The sequence below is a fragment of the Harpia harpyja genome, chromosome 4, assembly GCF_026419915.1.
Source record: "Harpia harpyja isolate bHarHar1 chromosome 4, bHarHar1 primary haplotype, whole genome shotgun sequence".
Taxonomy (NCBI): domain Eukaryota; kingdom Metazoa; phylum Chordata; class Aves; order Accipitriformes; family Accipitridae; genus Harpia; species Harpia harpyja.
Genome location: NC_068943.1, coordinates 40,509,216 through 40,521,814, shown reverse-complemented (window position 1 = coordinate 40,521,814; position 12,599 = coordinate 40,509,216). Strand labels below are relative to the sequence as shown.

Sequence of the window (12,599 nt, the reverse complement as noted above, 5' to 3'; positions counted from 1 at the left end):
GCTGACAGCTTGCACACACCTTGTCATGCAATGAAGTTATTGAAACTGAATTGCCAGAAAGTCTACGATCGATCGTTGCTTTGGGTGATTTATCTGGGACTTATTCAGCACTCTGAGCCAATGCCAAGAAAATTCCTTCATGTACCTAGACCAGATGTTGTTCTCATCTGAACTATGTTAAATCTGAGATAAAACTACAAAAGCCAACAGACGTGTAGTGCTACTATCACTCTTGTTTCAACTCAGAACTACACTCTCCTCTGTGTCCACCCCATCACCAAAAAATCAGCAAAACAACCACAGCTGGACAAAAAGTTCAGCCTCTCTGATTTCACCTGCTTGCTGTGCAAAATGGTTTTGGCATGTAAGAAAAGGTTGACTAATTGTTTTTATTGATGACACTGACCCTAATTTAAAAAGGAAGATGGAGCTTTGTGGTACTTAGGCAGGTATGACGTGAAATTGCTAACAGAAGAGTTTTCTGCCCAAAGCTTCACCTTCCCCCCACCCCCCCTTTTCTTCCATCTTTTTAAGAGATTTTCCAATCCCATCCAGAGCGAGCATTACCTCAAGCAGTCCCTGCACAGCCCAGCAGAGGGTGGTGGGCAGCCACATTGGTTTTTTACTCTCCTGTCCATTCTCAGGAGTAAAGCCACACATTTCTCTGCAACATTATTTAACCATGCATCCTATTTGCAAGAAAGTACAAAAGGTTAAGCACGAAGTGGAAGTTTTACTGAAATAAGGTCTTTCCCCATAGCTTTTTCATGGAAATGATACGTGCCAATTTTAAGTACTTTACCCATATAGAGGGCTATATATGAGTTTACAGTTTTAGGAAGTACTTATGAGTTACTGTGCAGGACAAGCATGTTTCGGCACATCTACCATTTGCAGAAAAGGCCGTGCAATTCTGAGGTTCATCTCAGCCTGGGTGCTGGAGACCTACAGAAAATCTTGCTAGAAGAGATGTAGCCAATGGGCATAAATCAAGCTCCTCTTCACAAAGCACCTTATGGCTTTCTGGAACTAGACATAATAAAAACACATTATAAAGGGGAAACTTCAGCACAAAGAGACTTCAGTATATGGACACATTGTGAGAGGAAGGACAGAGGACTGTCTTCAGCTACCTAACCTAGTCATTGAATCTGTTAGGGCATTACCAGGTCAAGAGAGATAAGGAGCCAACCTTATTCAGAGTTGGCTAAATTCCTACTTCCTATTCCAGCACTAAGGGAGAGGCTCTAAAGCCAGTTGCCTCTTGAAGGAAGCTGTGTATCACCCAGAGCAACTTGTGCAAATCTTAACCAGGAACAGTCCAGCCAGAGCTGTGGCCACTACATCACTGCCCCTCAGGGACCATGTTTTTTTCCAGCCTGCATAGTAAGCCGTACATACATGAAGACACACAACTGACCATTTTCATTGCTCATGCAAAACTAGCAGGCTATAGCTGACACTTCAGGCTGCTTTCTATTATCAACTGTGGTAACAGCTCTCTGCTATCAAGCCTGTTCTTACTGCCCTCCTGAGTGACTCGTTCTGATGGGTTCACTCGTCTGTAAAACAGTCATTCTTTACATGGCTATTTCTAATGTCTTGACCTTCAAAAGCAAGGCCCAGGGTTTTTGCATGAACATCTAGTAAATGCAGTTCTGTAAAGAGAGCATGTAGCCAAAGTACCTGCAGTTCTTTGCTGGGAGAAAAAACCCAGGATGCTTCATATTTTTTTCTTTTGATAACAGCAACCACACACAAAATCAATGGTGACTTTTATGGGTACAATGTGAGACTGTCAGCCCACTCTGCTGCCCTTAGAAACAAGGACAAAGTTACCACCCAGCTCTGTCATTACTAGTGGTAAAGGGTCAGCTGTGAATTTACCAGAGGGAAGGCAGGAACTACAGGGGCTATAGTTCCCATTAGCACTGCCTATGTGGCATACATGCTCTTCAGTCATGCTTGCAGCTGCTCAGAAGTACGAACTTGGCTCCTGGATCCAGCTCTCCCTATGGAGGCATTGCCTGAATTTCACAAGGCCGGGCTCCACGGGACTCTGAACTAAACTCGGACAACAATCAATGATAACCCTTTTCCCAGTGAAAGAGCAGAACAAAGAGCATAATACATGTGCTGATTTCTTCACTACCCTGTCCTATGTCTATGTTGCCTCTGGGACCATATTCCTACTCTTGGGAAATAACTAAATAAACAATCACTCCACACAATTTGCTTCACTTCCTTACTTTGCCTAACACTGTGGGCTCCATCCAACCCATTAGCTGCAAAGGAAATTCAACAGAGCTTTAATTCTTTCAAGCGGTACGCTCTCAGCTTTCTTCATGACTCCCATGAGAGATAAATGCCTGACTTCAGTGGGTCAGGATATCAAACCAGGCTTTCTACTGTGCTTTGCCTTTCTCTGCCTTGGTTATCATCTGTGAAAAAATAGGATGATGGCTGCTTCCTGTATTTTCTCTTCCTCCCCTGCATTCTGAAAGAAAAGGTGGATTTCATTTATTAATGCTGATAGAGTCCATGGAGACTTGCAGATAAAAAGACTCAATGTGAAGCAGAATATAATGTTCTACCTTGCAGAAAGCTTATGCTTTACTATTTCTTTTCAAAGCACCTACTGACATTGCTAGGCAACTGGGACGTTGTCCAAAATAAAAACAGTAATAATAATCAAACAAATGAAACCTGAGTCTAACAGTCTATAAAATGCAGCTGAGGGCTGTCAGGCAAACAGACAACAAATGGAATGATGGTCAATTGTCAGTTGACCCAAAAAGTAACCTTAGAGATACATCCCAAGGGGGATGCAGCCACCATCCAGAAGGTCCTGCCTCAGAGGACACCAGAGGCATGGTAATATTTGGGAGCTTTTGAGGAGCACCAAGATCAACCTGTTGGATTGTCCAGGGACCTTAAAGAATGGCAGTACAAGGGATGGCCACTGCTGTGCAAAGAACAATGCAGTACTCTATCTATATAGAACGCTTCCTTTCTTCATCTCCAGAGTACAAAGGGTGGAAAAACTGAGGCATAGACAACAGACTTACCTAAAGTTCATATTTGGTTCTCCAGAACCCTGTTTGCTGTTCTCCAGAACTAAAGTTCATATTCTGTTCTCCAGAAACTGAATTTTGCTGGTGATATCTAACACAGCCCCAGAAAGGCAACTGCAAGTAAGTACAATATACCCTAATGCGCTTATCCCTGTTCATATAGCTGCTCTCTGGTGGACAGGAGGCAGTCCCACGCAGGTATGCCTGGCCATGCAGCGTGTGCCACCCCACTCTTTATCAAGCTATCAGGTTTGCTCAAGCAAGCAGGATATCACATGCTCCAGAGAAAGCCTTTGGCTAGACACATCTGTGCTCACAGCAAACCTGGACCTGATAGCCTCAGGGGCTCTCAAAGGTTGATGTAGGGACACCTTGAAACCGGCATTTTAGAAACATATCATGCCCTTGAGAACAACTTAAACTTCCATAAATACCTTTTTAGAGCTTAGAGAAACATGTTTATTTGGAAAACAATGAGAGAGGAAACACGCAGAGGATGAAATGAAGTGTGATCCCATTTTAAGGCTTCATACCATTTGATCAATTGCAGCTCAAAAAAACCTTGTTAGAGCACAGTGTGTACCTGAGACATCTGTGCTCCTTCTTCTACCAAATTAATAAACATCATCACTGAGCCGCAGCTAGTTACCACTTTTAATACCATCATATATAACAGAGAGATGAAAGCTCTAATGTCTCATGCAGAAGCCTGATGTTACTAGACAAACCTAAATGAAAATCTAGAAAAAAAACTTCAACAGGTGTTAACTGGTGACACCAGTTGTTCAATGACACTTTCCTACATACAGTGTTTTAAACTCCTATTTTCCTAGCTTCAAGTAGAAAAAAAGATTTCAGTCACTCCTCAGTCAGATGCCAATGTTATTGTTCAGAGCAGTCACTAGGTTTGTAGCATCACATGCTCATATTTCCATCGCAGATTGCTTTGCTTAGGAGTGCCGAAGAGAAGGGGCAAGGTGACAAGGACACAGCTGCCAATATAAGAACATGGTGCTTTCTATCATACAAGTCTTATCTTTTCCTCTGTATGCTTAGCTTAACTTTTAAAAAGGAGGATTCAGTGACTGGAAAAAGGGAAGTGACTCATGACTTAACATCCCTCACTGTATTCTGCATGGGTGATTACACACCCTCTACCCAGGGAAGGACTACTCAGAGGTGCTGTTAGCTCACTGATCCAGCTGCCCTGCTCTGTGTCTTATACTGTGCTGGCTGGCTTGCCCTCCAGCAGCTAAACAGCCTTGTGCTAAACACCCAGCTTACTACAACCAGGAAGGAAAGAAGTGCCTTTGTTGCAGTCCACACATGCCCTACATTTTCAGGGGAAGTAAGGACTTCTCTGGCATGAACCTCCTCTGCCAAGCAGCTGAATTACAAGTAAATACAAGTAATGAGCTTTACTCCTTCCAGTGAGAAGTTGGCATAATTTCCTCCATGAACAGAGTTGCATAAACCCCATTTTTCCCACACGGCGTTATCAGTAGAGGTGTTCTACCTTGCGGGCTTGCCAGAGGACTGGGGGGGATTCTAGACCACACTGTTTCAGGAAATCTTTATTGCAGCTATGTTCTTCTAGCATAACAACTTAAAGACAGTGCTAAATTCTTGTCACCATTTCTCTGTGCTTTCTGAAAAGTCACAGAAAAATTAAGTGTGTGAATGTGTCTAAAAGACAGAAGACAACTCATCAGTTGGCAGGCAAGTTTCTCTCTCATGCTATGAAGTCCCAAGTACTGTTTTTCCCCTCCCCCAAGCCCAGCTGCACTGCTCTGTAAAGAAGAGGGCAGATAATACAAGGCCTCTGTTCCTGTTCAACAACTGACTGACTTCAAGGAGTTAAGTAACACAGGTCTCTGCCTTTCTGGATCTCCATATGCATTGCCAAGCCAGCACTACAGCTAGCTTTGTTCTTGAATTTAAATAGCCTATGCATTTAAATTTTGTCATTACAGTTAACAGAGGAGGCCAAGGGCTTCAACTACCTGCTGTCTAAGAATAAGAAAGGCTGAAGTGATTAGGAACCTTCTACTTTCATTAGCAGCAATGCTTGGAGGTGCTGGAAGGAATGAGGGATATAATCAACTTCATCTGTTACACTGTTCTTCCATTTCAGACACTTGCTGTCCTAGAGATTTACACTTTCTTCAAGCTTATCTGCATGCTGGCATGCATGGCTATTTATTTAAAGCAGGGTGTCCGTGACACTCCCTGCTAAGAGGACCAAAAACCCAGTTCTCATATTTCTCTCTCAGCTGTGATGTTGGTCGCTCACAGAAAAGAAAGTTTGGGGAATGAATCACAACTGTACATAAATCAAGACTGAATATTCAGTCTCCTGTTACTGCTATACTCATTGATAACACTACTATCTAGAATATGCTCAGCATTTACTCACACAAAATGAGACATAACTGGAAGGACAGAATCACCTCTCTTGGGACTCAGAATAAAACTGCAATGGATTTCAAATCCCTCCCCTTGGTTAGCACAAAGTAAATAACTACTGGGAGACTGCCAGCTTAGCTACACTGAGGTTAATGAATAAACAACTGCCTGCAGTACTGACCTGCTTACTAAAAATATGTATCTTTGATTACATCTTAGGGAGACCTCCTCTTCTATAAATAATCATTCAAAAAGATAAAGGCATTAAATCTTTTTTCCTTTGACAAAACGGAGATTATCAACATTTATACGGAGAAACTGCTATTAGGCAAACAGGCTTTCCATAGAGGACCTGCTTTTTATAGAAAATGTTGACTTGGTTGTGGAAAACAGAACACTGAAAAACAAGAAAAAATCGGACATATAGCAAAGAACATTCTGAAAATGTTAGCTCAGTCACACCTTGTTTTCCCCATTTCCTCTTTATGGGACATGCTCTCAATGTATACATTTCCAGGAAAACAATGAAGCAAGCTCAGAAAAGGGGGGATCATTGTGAATTAGGAGAGCTGCTGGCAAACTGAGGTCACTTCTGAAAATGGGATTTAATTGCTTGGTTATGGATGCATTTTTGGAAATGTTACCCTAAGTGAATAAAATAATCAGTTTAACAAACACAATAGCATAGATCTCCAAGAGTGTCTTGGGTGATTTTGAATGTCCAACATGATAGACAATAAAGAGAAGTCATTTTGCAGTGTACTTTGTGGGAATCTCTGCCATATAATGGGTCTTAGACAGAGCATCTAGGAATCATTTGTCACTTGTGAAAATCTAGGTCATTTACTCCCCTCCTCCTACTCTGCTCTTTTCATGCCAAATATAGAAAGAATTTTCTGGCTTCAGACTGAATAAAGTTGTTAATTACACTCTTTCCTAAAAACCTGCAATTGAAATTCGGGAGTTTCTGAAAGCTGTGGAAAGCTATTCTTTTTTATAATATTCTTTTGACATGTCTTAGAGGAAAAAGGAAGAAAGCCCATTTGCTGTTAATTTCTTAGTTTTGAGGATAATATTTAACAGAAGTAAATCCCTTTAAGGGCTCAGCTATGCTCTTTGAAGCTAGTGGGAAAAAATCCCATTGAGTTTCATTGCAGAAGAACTAGCTTGCTGCTTTGAAAAATTATGTTAAACAATCTGCAATACGTTGTGTGATGCAAGAAAATTAATTTGTGCCATCACGAACTGCCAATAGGTTAAAAGGACAGGATTCCTGCATGTACTAGGCACAGTATAAAAATAAACAGATTATTTCAGAGTATACCACATCAATTAGCTCTTGGTAAAAGTATCTGGAGCAATTCCACCACCAATTCCTGGTGCTATAAAAGCCTCTATGTGTTGGTATCACTGACAGCATACCTGCCTCACAGGAATGTTAAGAGGTGTAACAGATGGATTAACATGCTTTGGAGATGAAAAGTGCTGCCTGAGTATTATCAAATTTATTATTAATGATGGAGCTATTAAAACAATGGGATGGCTAATAACTTGAATCCTTGTATCAGTGCTTTTTGTCTTCAGAACACTCTGGGGCGAACGCTTGCGTCACTGAGTCACAAAGCTCCTGTTGGTTTCAAATGTGTGAACAGATCTGGCTCTGCCCAAGCTTGAAATAACTTTTTTTAACATACAAATCCTATTCCCAACCTCCTCGAAGACTCAGAGGATCCTGCCTGCAGCATGTCCTCCACCTGTCCCTGGTAGGTGGCTAGAAGCACTGGGTTCTTATTGCTGTATAACCAAGGGAAGATCAGCTTCCAGTCTGGGGATTTTAATGTTGAGGGTAGAACTTATTTACAGTAGGCTTCCAAAAGATAGGGATATAAACTGCTTCAGTCATCTAAGTCCTCTCTCTGGAGAAGGATGGGCACTCCTGCAAGGCAATGCATCCTTAGATGCCTGTGTTAGAGTGAGAAGAAATGCCTTCTGAACATAAGAGGGAACCAGAAGAATTAGCTTTATTAGACACCTATTTTTTGTGTGCCTATAGGTAAGTGGGATGATTCCAGGCTTACGTCACTCAACCCCTTACCAACAGGATGCAAAGGCACTCTACTAAAGGATGGAGAAATACAAGAGATGCACTTTTCTTTAAGCTCCAAGATGACAACAATGCAGAGAGAGTAACAGCAACTTTACAGCAATGAGTGAACTCCTGCAGTCAGTCTTCTGCAAAGAGTTCAGATGGACTCTGAGTTTCAGCTCAAATCTAGGAAGGGAAGTCTAAGCAGGAATTTGGGCAAGGGCACAGGCATCTAATATAGCACAGACCAAATAAACCAAACTGCAAAGGGTTCTGCCAAACATGGGAGGTATCAAGAGGCATCTGGTTCTTTCCAAAACCGCACTGCCCATGCAAAGAAAAGGCCTGATCCTCACAAGTAGTCAAGACACTTCTGTTGTGACTGTACTGGTGGGATGGGACAAGAGACTCAGATACTGATGATGGTAGGAGTAACGTTAGCTTCTTCAGGTAATATTGCACTACTCGCCCTAACTTTGGCAGCTCAACACTTCCACTGTGTTTTTTATCCATCCAGCAGCCATTCCTCTGCCTTTCACATACAATATATAAACCAAGGCACAATGTTAATGAGCCGTTGCATATAGATGAGCTGGCAACCAGTCTGAGCTGACACAGCCACACATAAAAGCCAAAGAGGGCCTTGGGCTCTCTTCCTTTGATACAGAAGCTGTTGGACCAAAGTACTGTGGAAATCGCATGGTCTAGGGGACACGAAGCTGGGCAGCTTTTTCTCCCACCTCCCTTCTGCAGTCACCTTTAGTGCGTAAGACACAAGGTAAGAGGCTCAGCGCCATACTGTTTTCTTGATAGCTGACTGAGGAAATCCATGATATTTCCAGATAGACTGTCCTTTCTGTTTCCTTGCACAAAATTGTCACCTAATGACTACAGCAAGGGAACCAGACAGTGCTTTTTTGTGGAGTACGATATTTGGATTTAGTCTGCTTACTCACTGGCTTCCTTTCCTTGGGCAACCCTCTTGAGAGTTCTCTGCTGCAGTTTCTGCTCCCCTAAAACAGGCTACTGAGGCTTAAGAAAACATTGTCAAAGAAAATCTCTGCATCTGTTGTAGTCATCTCAGAGAAGGCAGAAGATGGAAGTTCAGGCATTACTGTTCTCTGGGAATGCTGAGTGGTATTTCTGACAGTGACATGGGGCTGGAAGGGCCTTAAAGTATGGCTATGCAAACAAACTAGGGTGGGATAAGCTGATACAAGTTTACAGCATATTAGCTGTTTTGTGGTAACTGCCAGTATTGTTGTTTTAACCCTGTATTAGTACCAGCCAGCCTGTCTTCACCTTATAGTTACTTAAAGGCTAAGCATGTATACCCAGGCAGTTAACAAGTAGCAGCTAACGATTTTCACAGCTATAGCTTAAGTTCAGAGTGTTTTCAGTTTCACAGCAGTAACGTGCACATAGCAGAAGTTCCCTACATTCAGATGCACTGAGATGCTCAGAGGCTACAGTAACGAGTTTCTCAAAACTACTGTTAAAAAAAGTAACCACCCTTAAATTATCTTCCTTTTTGGGCATGACAACATGTAGTGCATGCTTCACTTCCTTAATCTCACAGTCAATTACTTTTCTCAACCCATATAAACATCAGCAGGGAAAAAGAAAAATCTGCATATGTGTTAGTAATAAATTTAAAAATCAGGGCATACCACTTAAGGGTTGACTTGTCAGAAAATGGTAATTAAAAGTGTTCCAGCTGACAGTGCCCCTTTAATGAATTATTAGTAATGTTCTCTGAGAACATTCGATGAAAGACACCATAAGAGTTCTTACTTAAACAAACCAATTTTCTGCATGATGCAACTTCACTGCACAAGAAGGGGAAAATCTCCATTATAGAATCAAATCACGAAAATAACAAAGTAATGGTTTGAATGATCAGGAAGTAACAAGTGCCCCCTCTATGCTGATTTCCTGTATTTCTTATACCACAGCCTTTTTCCATAGGTGCTTATCTAGTAACTGCCACTATTTTCTTAAATTCTGTTGAAAAAGACCAGTGAAGTGTAGCATAAAAGAGTTTTGGTCATCAGCTAGCTGTTAACAAGTGTTATACATACATACTATAGTGACTGACCAGAATTCTATGAATTCTATGAATTCTATGACTGACCAGCTTAGTTTTAACGCAGATAGAGCAATGCCCAGGGACTGATCCTTTCGGCTAATACCTAATCACACCAGAGGCTTCTGAGTAGTGGTACGTGCATTACACAAACTTCAAAATAGTCGGCTTGTGCTGGGCAGTGTCAGCAGCAGTAAGCACACTCTCCTTCTAGGCACAGTCTTATAGGTGCCTTTGCATAAGAGCCTCGGCACATGCCGATACATCTGACTAGACACAATTTGTTGTTGTGCATACCAGCACAGTTTGGGCTGCTGGATCCTGACCCTGCTTTGCTGTGCTCTCGATTGAGTGCTGGGGAGCTGAACAAGGCAGCACAAAGCACATGGGTGAGGAGGTGTATGCCTGAGATGGATGAGCAGAGGGCATGGGACTCTTGGGCTGAGCTCTCAGGTTGAAAAGCAGACAGCAAGCAGCTGGAGGGCAAGTCTGTAAGGACTTGGAAACACAGCCCTTTTAGTGGGAGTAATGTGTGGAGCAGGGAAGGATGAAGGCAAAGGGCACTAAATCTTAATCATGGATGTGAAGGAGACGGGGGATTGGGAGATGGTGAGACAGGTAGTAGAAGGAGGTCCTCGTGCCTCATGTCCTTTCACTGAGTTTCTTGCTGGTTTCCAGCTCCATCTAGATCTGTTGTTTGTCCTTGACTGTTTCAGGAGAAATGTAACAGAGAGCAGCTCTGGGAATTCACGTTTCTTGGCAGAAGTTCTGTGGACCCACCCCTATTGCTGGTAAGCAGTGATATTCTGGGGTAACTGGGTGGTTCTTGAAGGTGGGTGGTCATGGTGAAAGCACTTTCCAGCCATGGAGTTCTGAGTACCCTGCACCTGAAAGCTACTCTTGTGTTTCAAGTGTTAGCAGCTCACCTCAACACTCAACAACTAAGGTGCACCCTTAAGTCTCTGGACTACAGTGGGAATGAGAGGAGTCTGACACAGGAATGTAGATTTACCTTCCAAGCCAAGCTGCTACTGAAGTGCCAGTTGTCTATTCCTGCGGCAGCACAATCCACCAAAAGATGTGCTAGCACTGTATACCCGGAGGCTCTATTTCTTGTCCATGAAACAGGACTGTAGTTCAGCATGCATACTGGAGAAAAGGACCTTTACAGTTAAGACTCAGAGTTTTTTCTTGGCCCACCCTGAATATCTTGACAAGTTTTTTCTACAGAACAGGTAACTTGGACCACATTCAGGCTGAGAGTGGCTGATGAGTTTGCACACTCCATACTGAGTGCTCACAGAGGTGAGGTGGTTTTATTCATTTCTTGATTTCACAACGCAGGGTATTTGACATGTGAGCATGCTTTCTCTGCAGTATTCCATGATAAATGCAAAGTAATTTAAGTTTGCCCATACTTTAATAAACTCTCTCAACTGCCTTCTGTGCTGTAGGGAGAAATGTACACAGAGTAACCATGGAACAGGTAACAAACAGAAAGAGATTGTTTGAAGCCCTAGGAACTTCTGTGCCAAAGATAAAAACAAGCAGTTATACAAGTGACACTTGCATCATAGGATACAGCTACTGTGATCTGAATGGCCACCCTGTACGTGAATGCTAATATCAAGAGAAAAAACAAGGAAGTTAATCTCACTTCCTTTATTTATCTAAAATTTGGAGGTTATGTCTAATCTTGTCACCCAGGTTGCTCACACAACCTGGTGGTGGGCAGGTGAGATGATATGCCATGAAGAACAGCTCCTCTAGTCCTCATATACGCTCTAACTCTAGTGTCTCTCTTAAATTAGCTGCCTGGGCTTTTCTAACATTTTGAGGGGTAAAGTGAGGTGAGAGTAAATCCTTCATGGGGTTTACACCACCTTACTAGGACTCTGGAAATCTTGAATGACATCCCAAGGTCTGCTACATAATTGAATTCCGCATGAACTAGAACAACCGATACAAGATCTTTAAAAGCTTGTTAATATCTGAGGCAAGAGCCTCACTTTTGGAAGTAATTTAGTCCCAGGTTCAAATTAGGCACTTAACAGAAGCAGAAACTCAATTCAAAATAGGAATCTTGGTACCTAGAGCTGTTTGTGTAGCTGAAGATACAGGGAAGTTTGAGAGGAGTAATCAGATGGAAGCAATTCACCCTGAGATGCCAGTTTCTGATGACTGAGATGAACTCTGAGGCACCTGAGCTACAAAAGTGGGCACTTCAATAAGTTCCCTCAGGCTGGTGGAATGAACTGACACCATAGAAAATTCCAACAAGACTTAAGCTCCTAAATGAATGGGAAAGATGCAAGATGCCTGTGCAGGTTAAACTATATTTTCCACTAGAAATGAGACAGTAGGCTATTTGTAAAGGGTATCTAAGAATTCAACATTCTTCTCAATTTTCTATCTGGTTTTGTCTGGAACATAAGGACCTCCTGCAGGAAATGCATTAGATGCTGAATAGTAAGAGGCAGAAAGAGCCACCAGGCACTTGGTGATAGTGTAATTTAAATACAAAGACTTTCACAGTGTGGGAACTCATAATAAATCTAAACTTAAGACTTTAATTTGCAAAAGTATCTGCAAATCGGCTTAGTATTTGTCCATCCCAAAAAGCCACAGTATATTCCCCTCTGTTTCACTCCTTGCTGAGAATATTAAGATATTATGTAGCAGAAGCTTTTCTTCTTCTTAGATAATAAACAAGTTTCTGCCAAGATAGCAATTGGGCATCTCTCATTTATATGCTCCTAAAATCTGAGCTCCATTAAAATTCTGACTACAGCAAGCTGATGCTGTGTTGCCAGTCTACAGCAACACATTCAAGAGGTCTCAAAGCTTTTTGCAATCATTGAATTTATCCACACAACACCCTAGTTTTGCTTCCATCTTATGAGTAGATGGGGAAATAGACACAAAGGGGAGAACATTTGTCCCATAG

The 12,599-nt window shown here is 42.1% G+C and overlaps 1 protein-coding gene and 1 long non-coding RNA gene across 2 annotated transcripts in view; one reads left to right on the top strand and one right to left on the bottom strand.

The window, feature by feature from the left end:
- The window catches only part of KCNJ5 (potassium inwardly rectifying channel subfamily J member 5), a 60,974-nt gene that overhangs the window by 29,902 nt on the left and 18,473 nt on the right, over positions 1–12,599 (bottom strand). The gene's annotated exons all lie outside the window — the stretch shown is intronic.
- Positions 10,056–10,924, top strand: LOC128141534 (uncharacterized). The gene is made up of 3 exons (XR_008235084.1): positions 10,056–10,143; positions 10,369–10,443; positions 10,883–10,924. It is a non-coding gene; the product is annotated as an uncharacterized LOC128141534 (long non-coding RNA).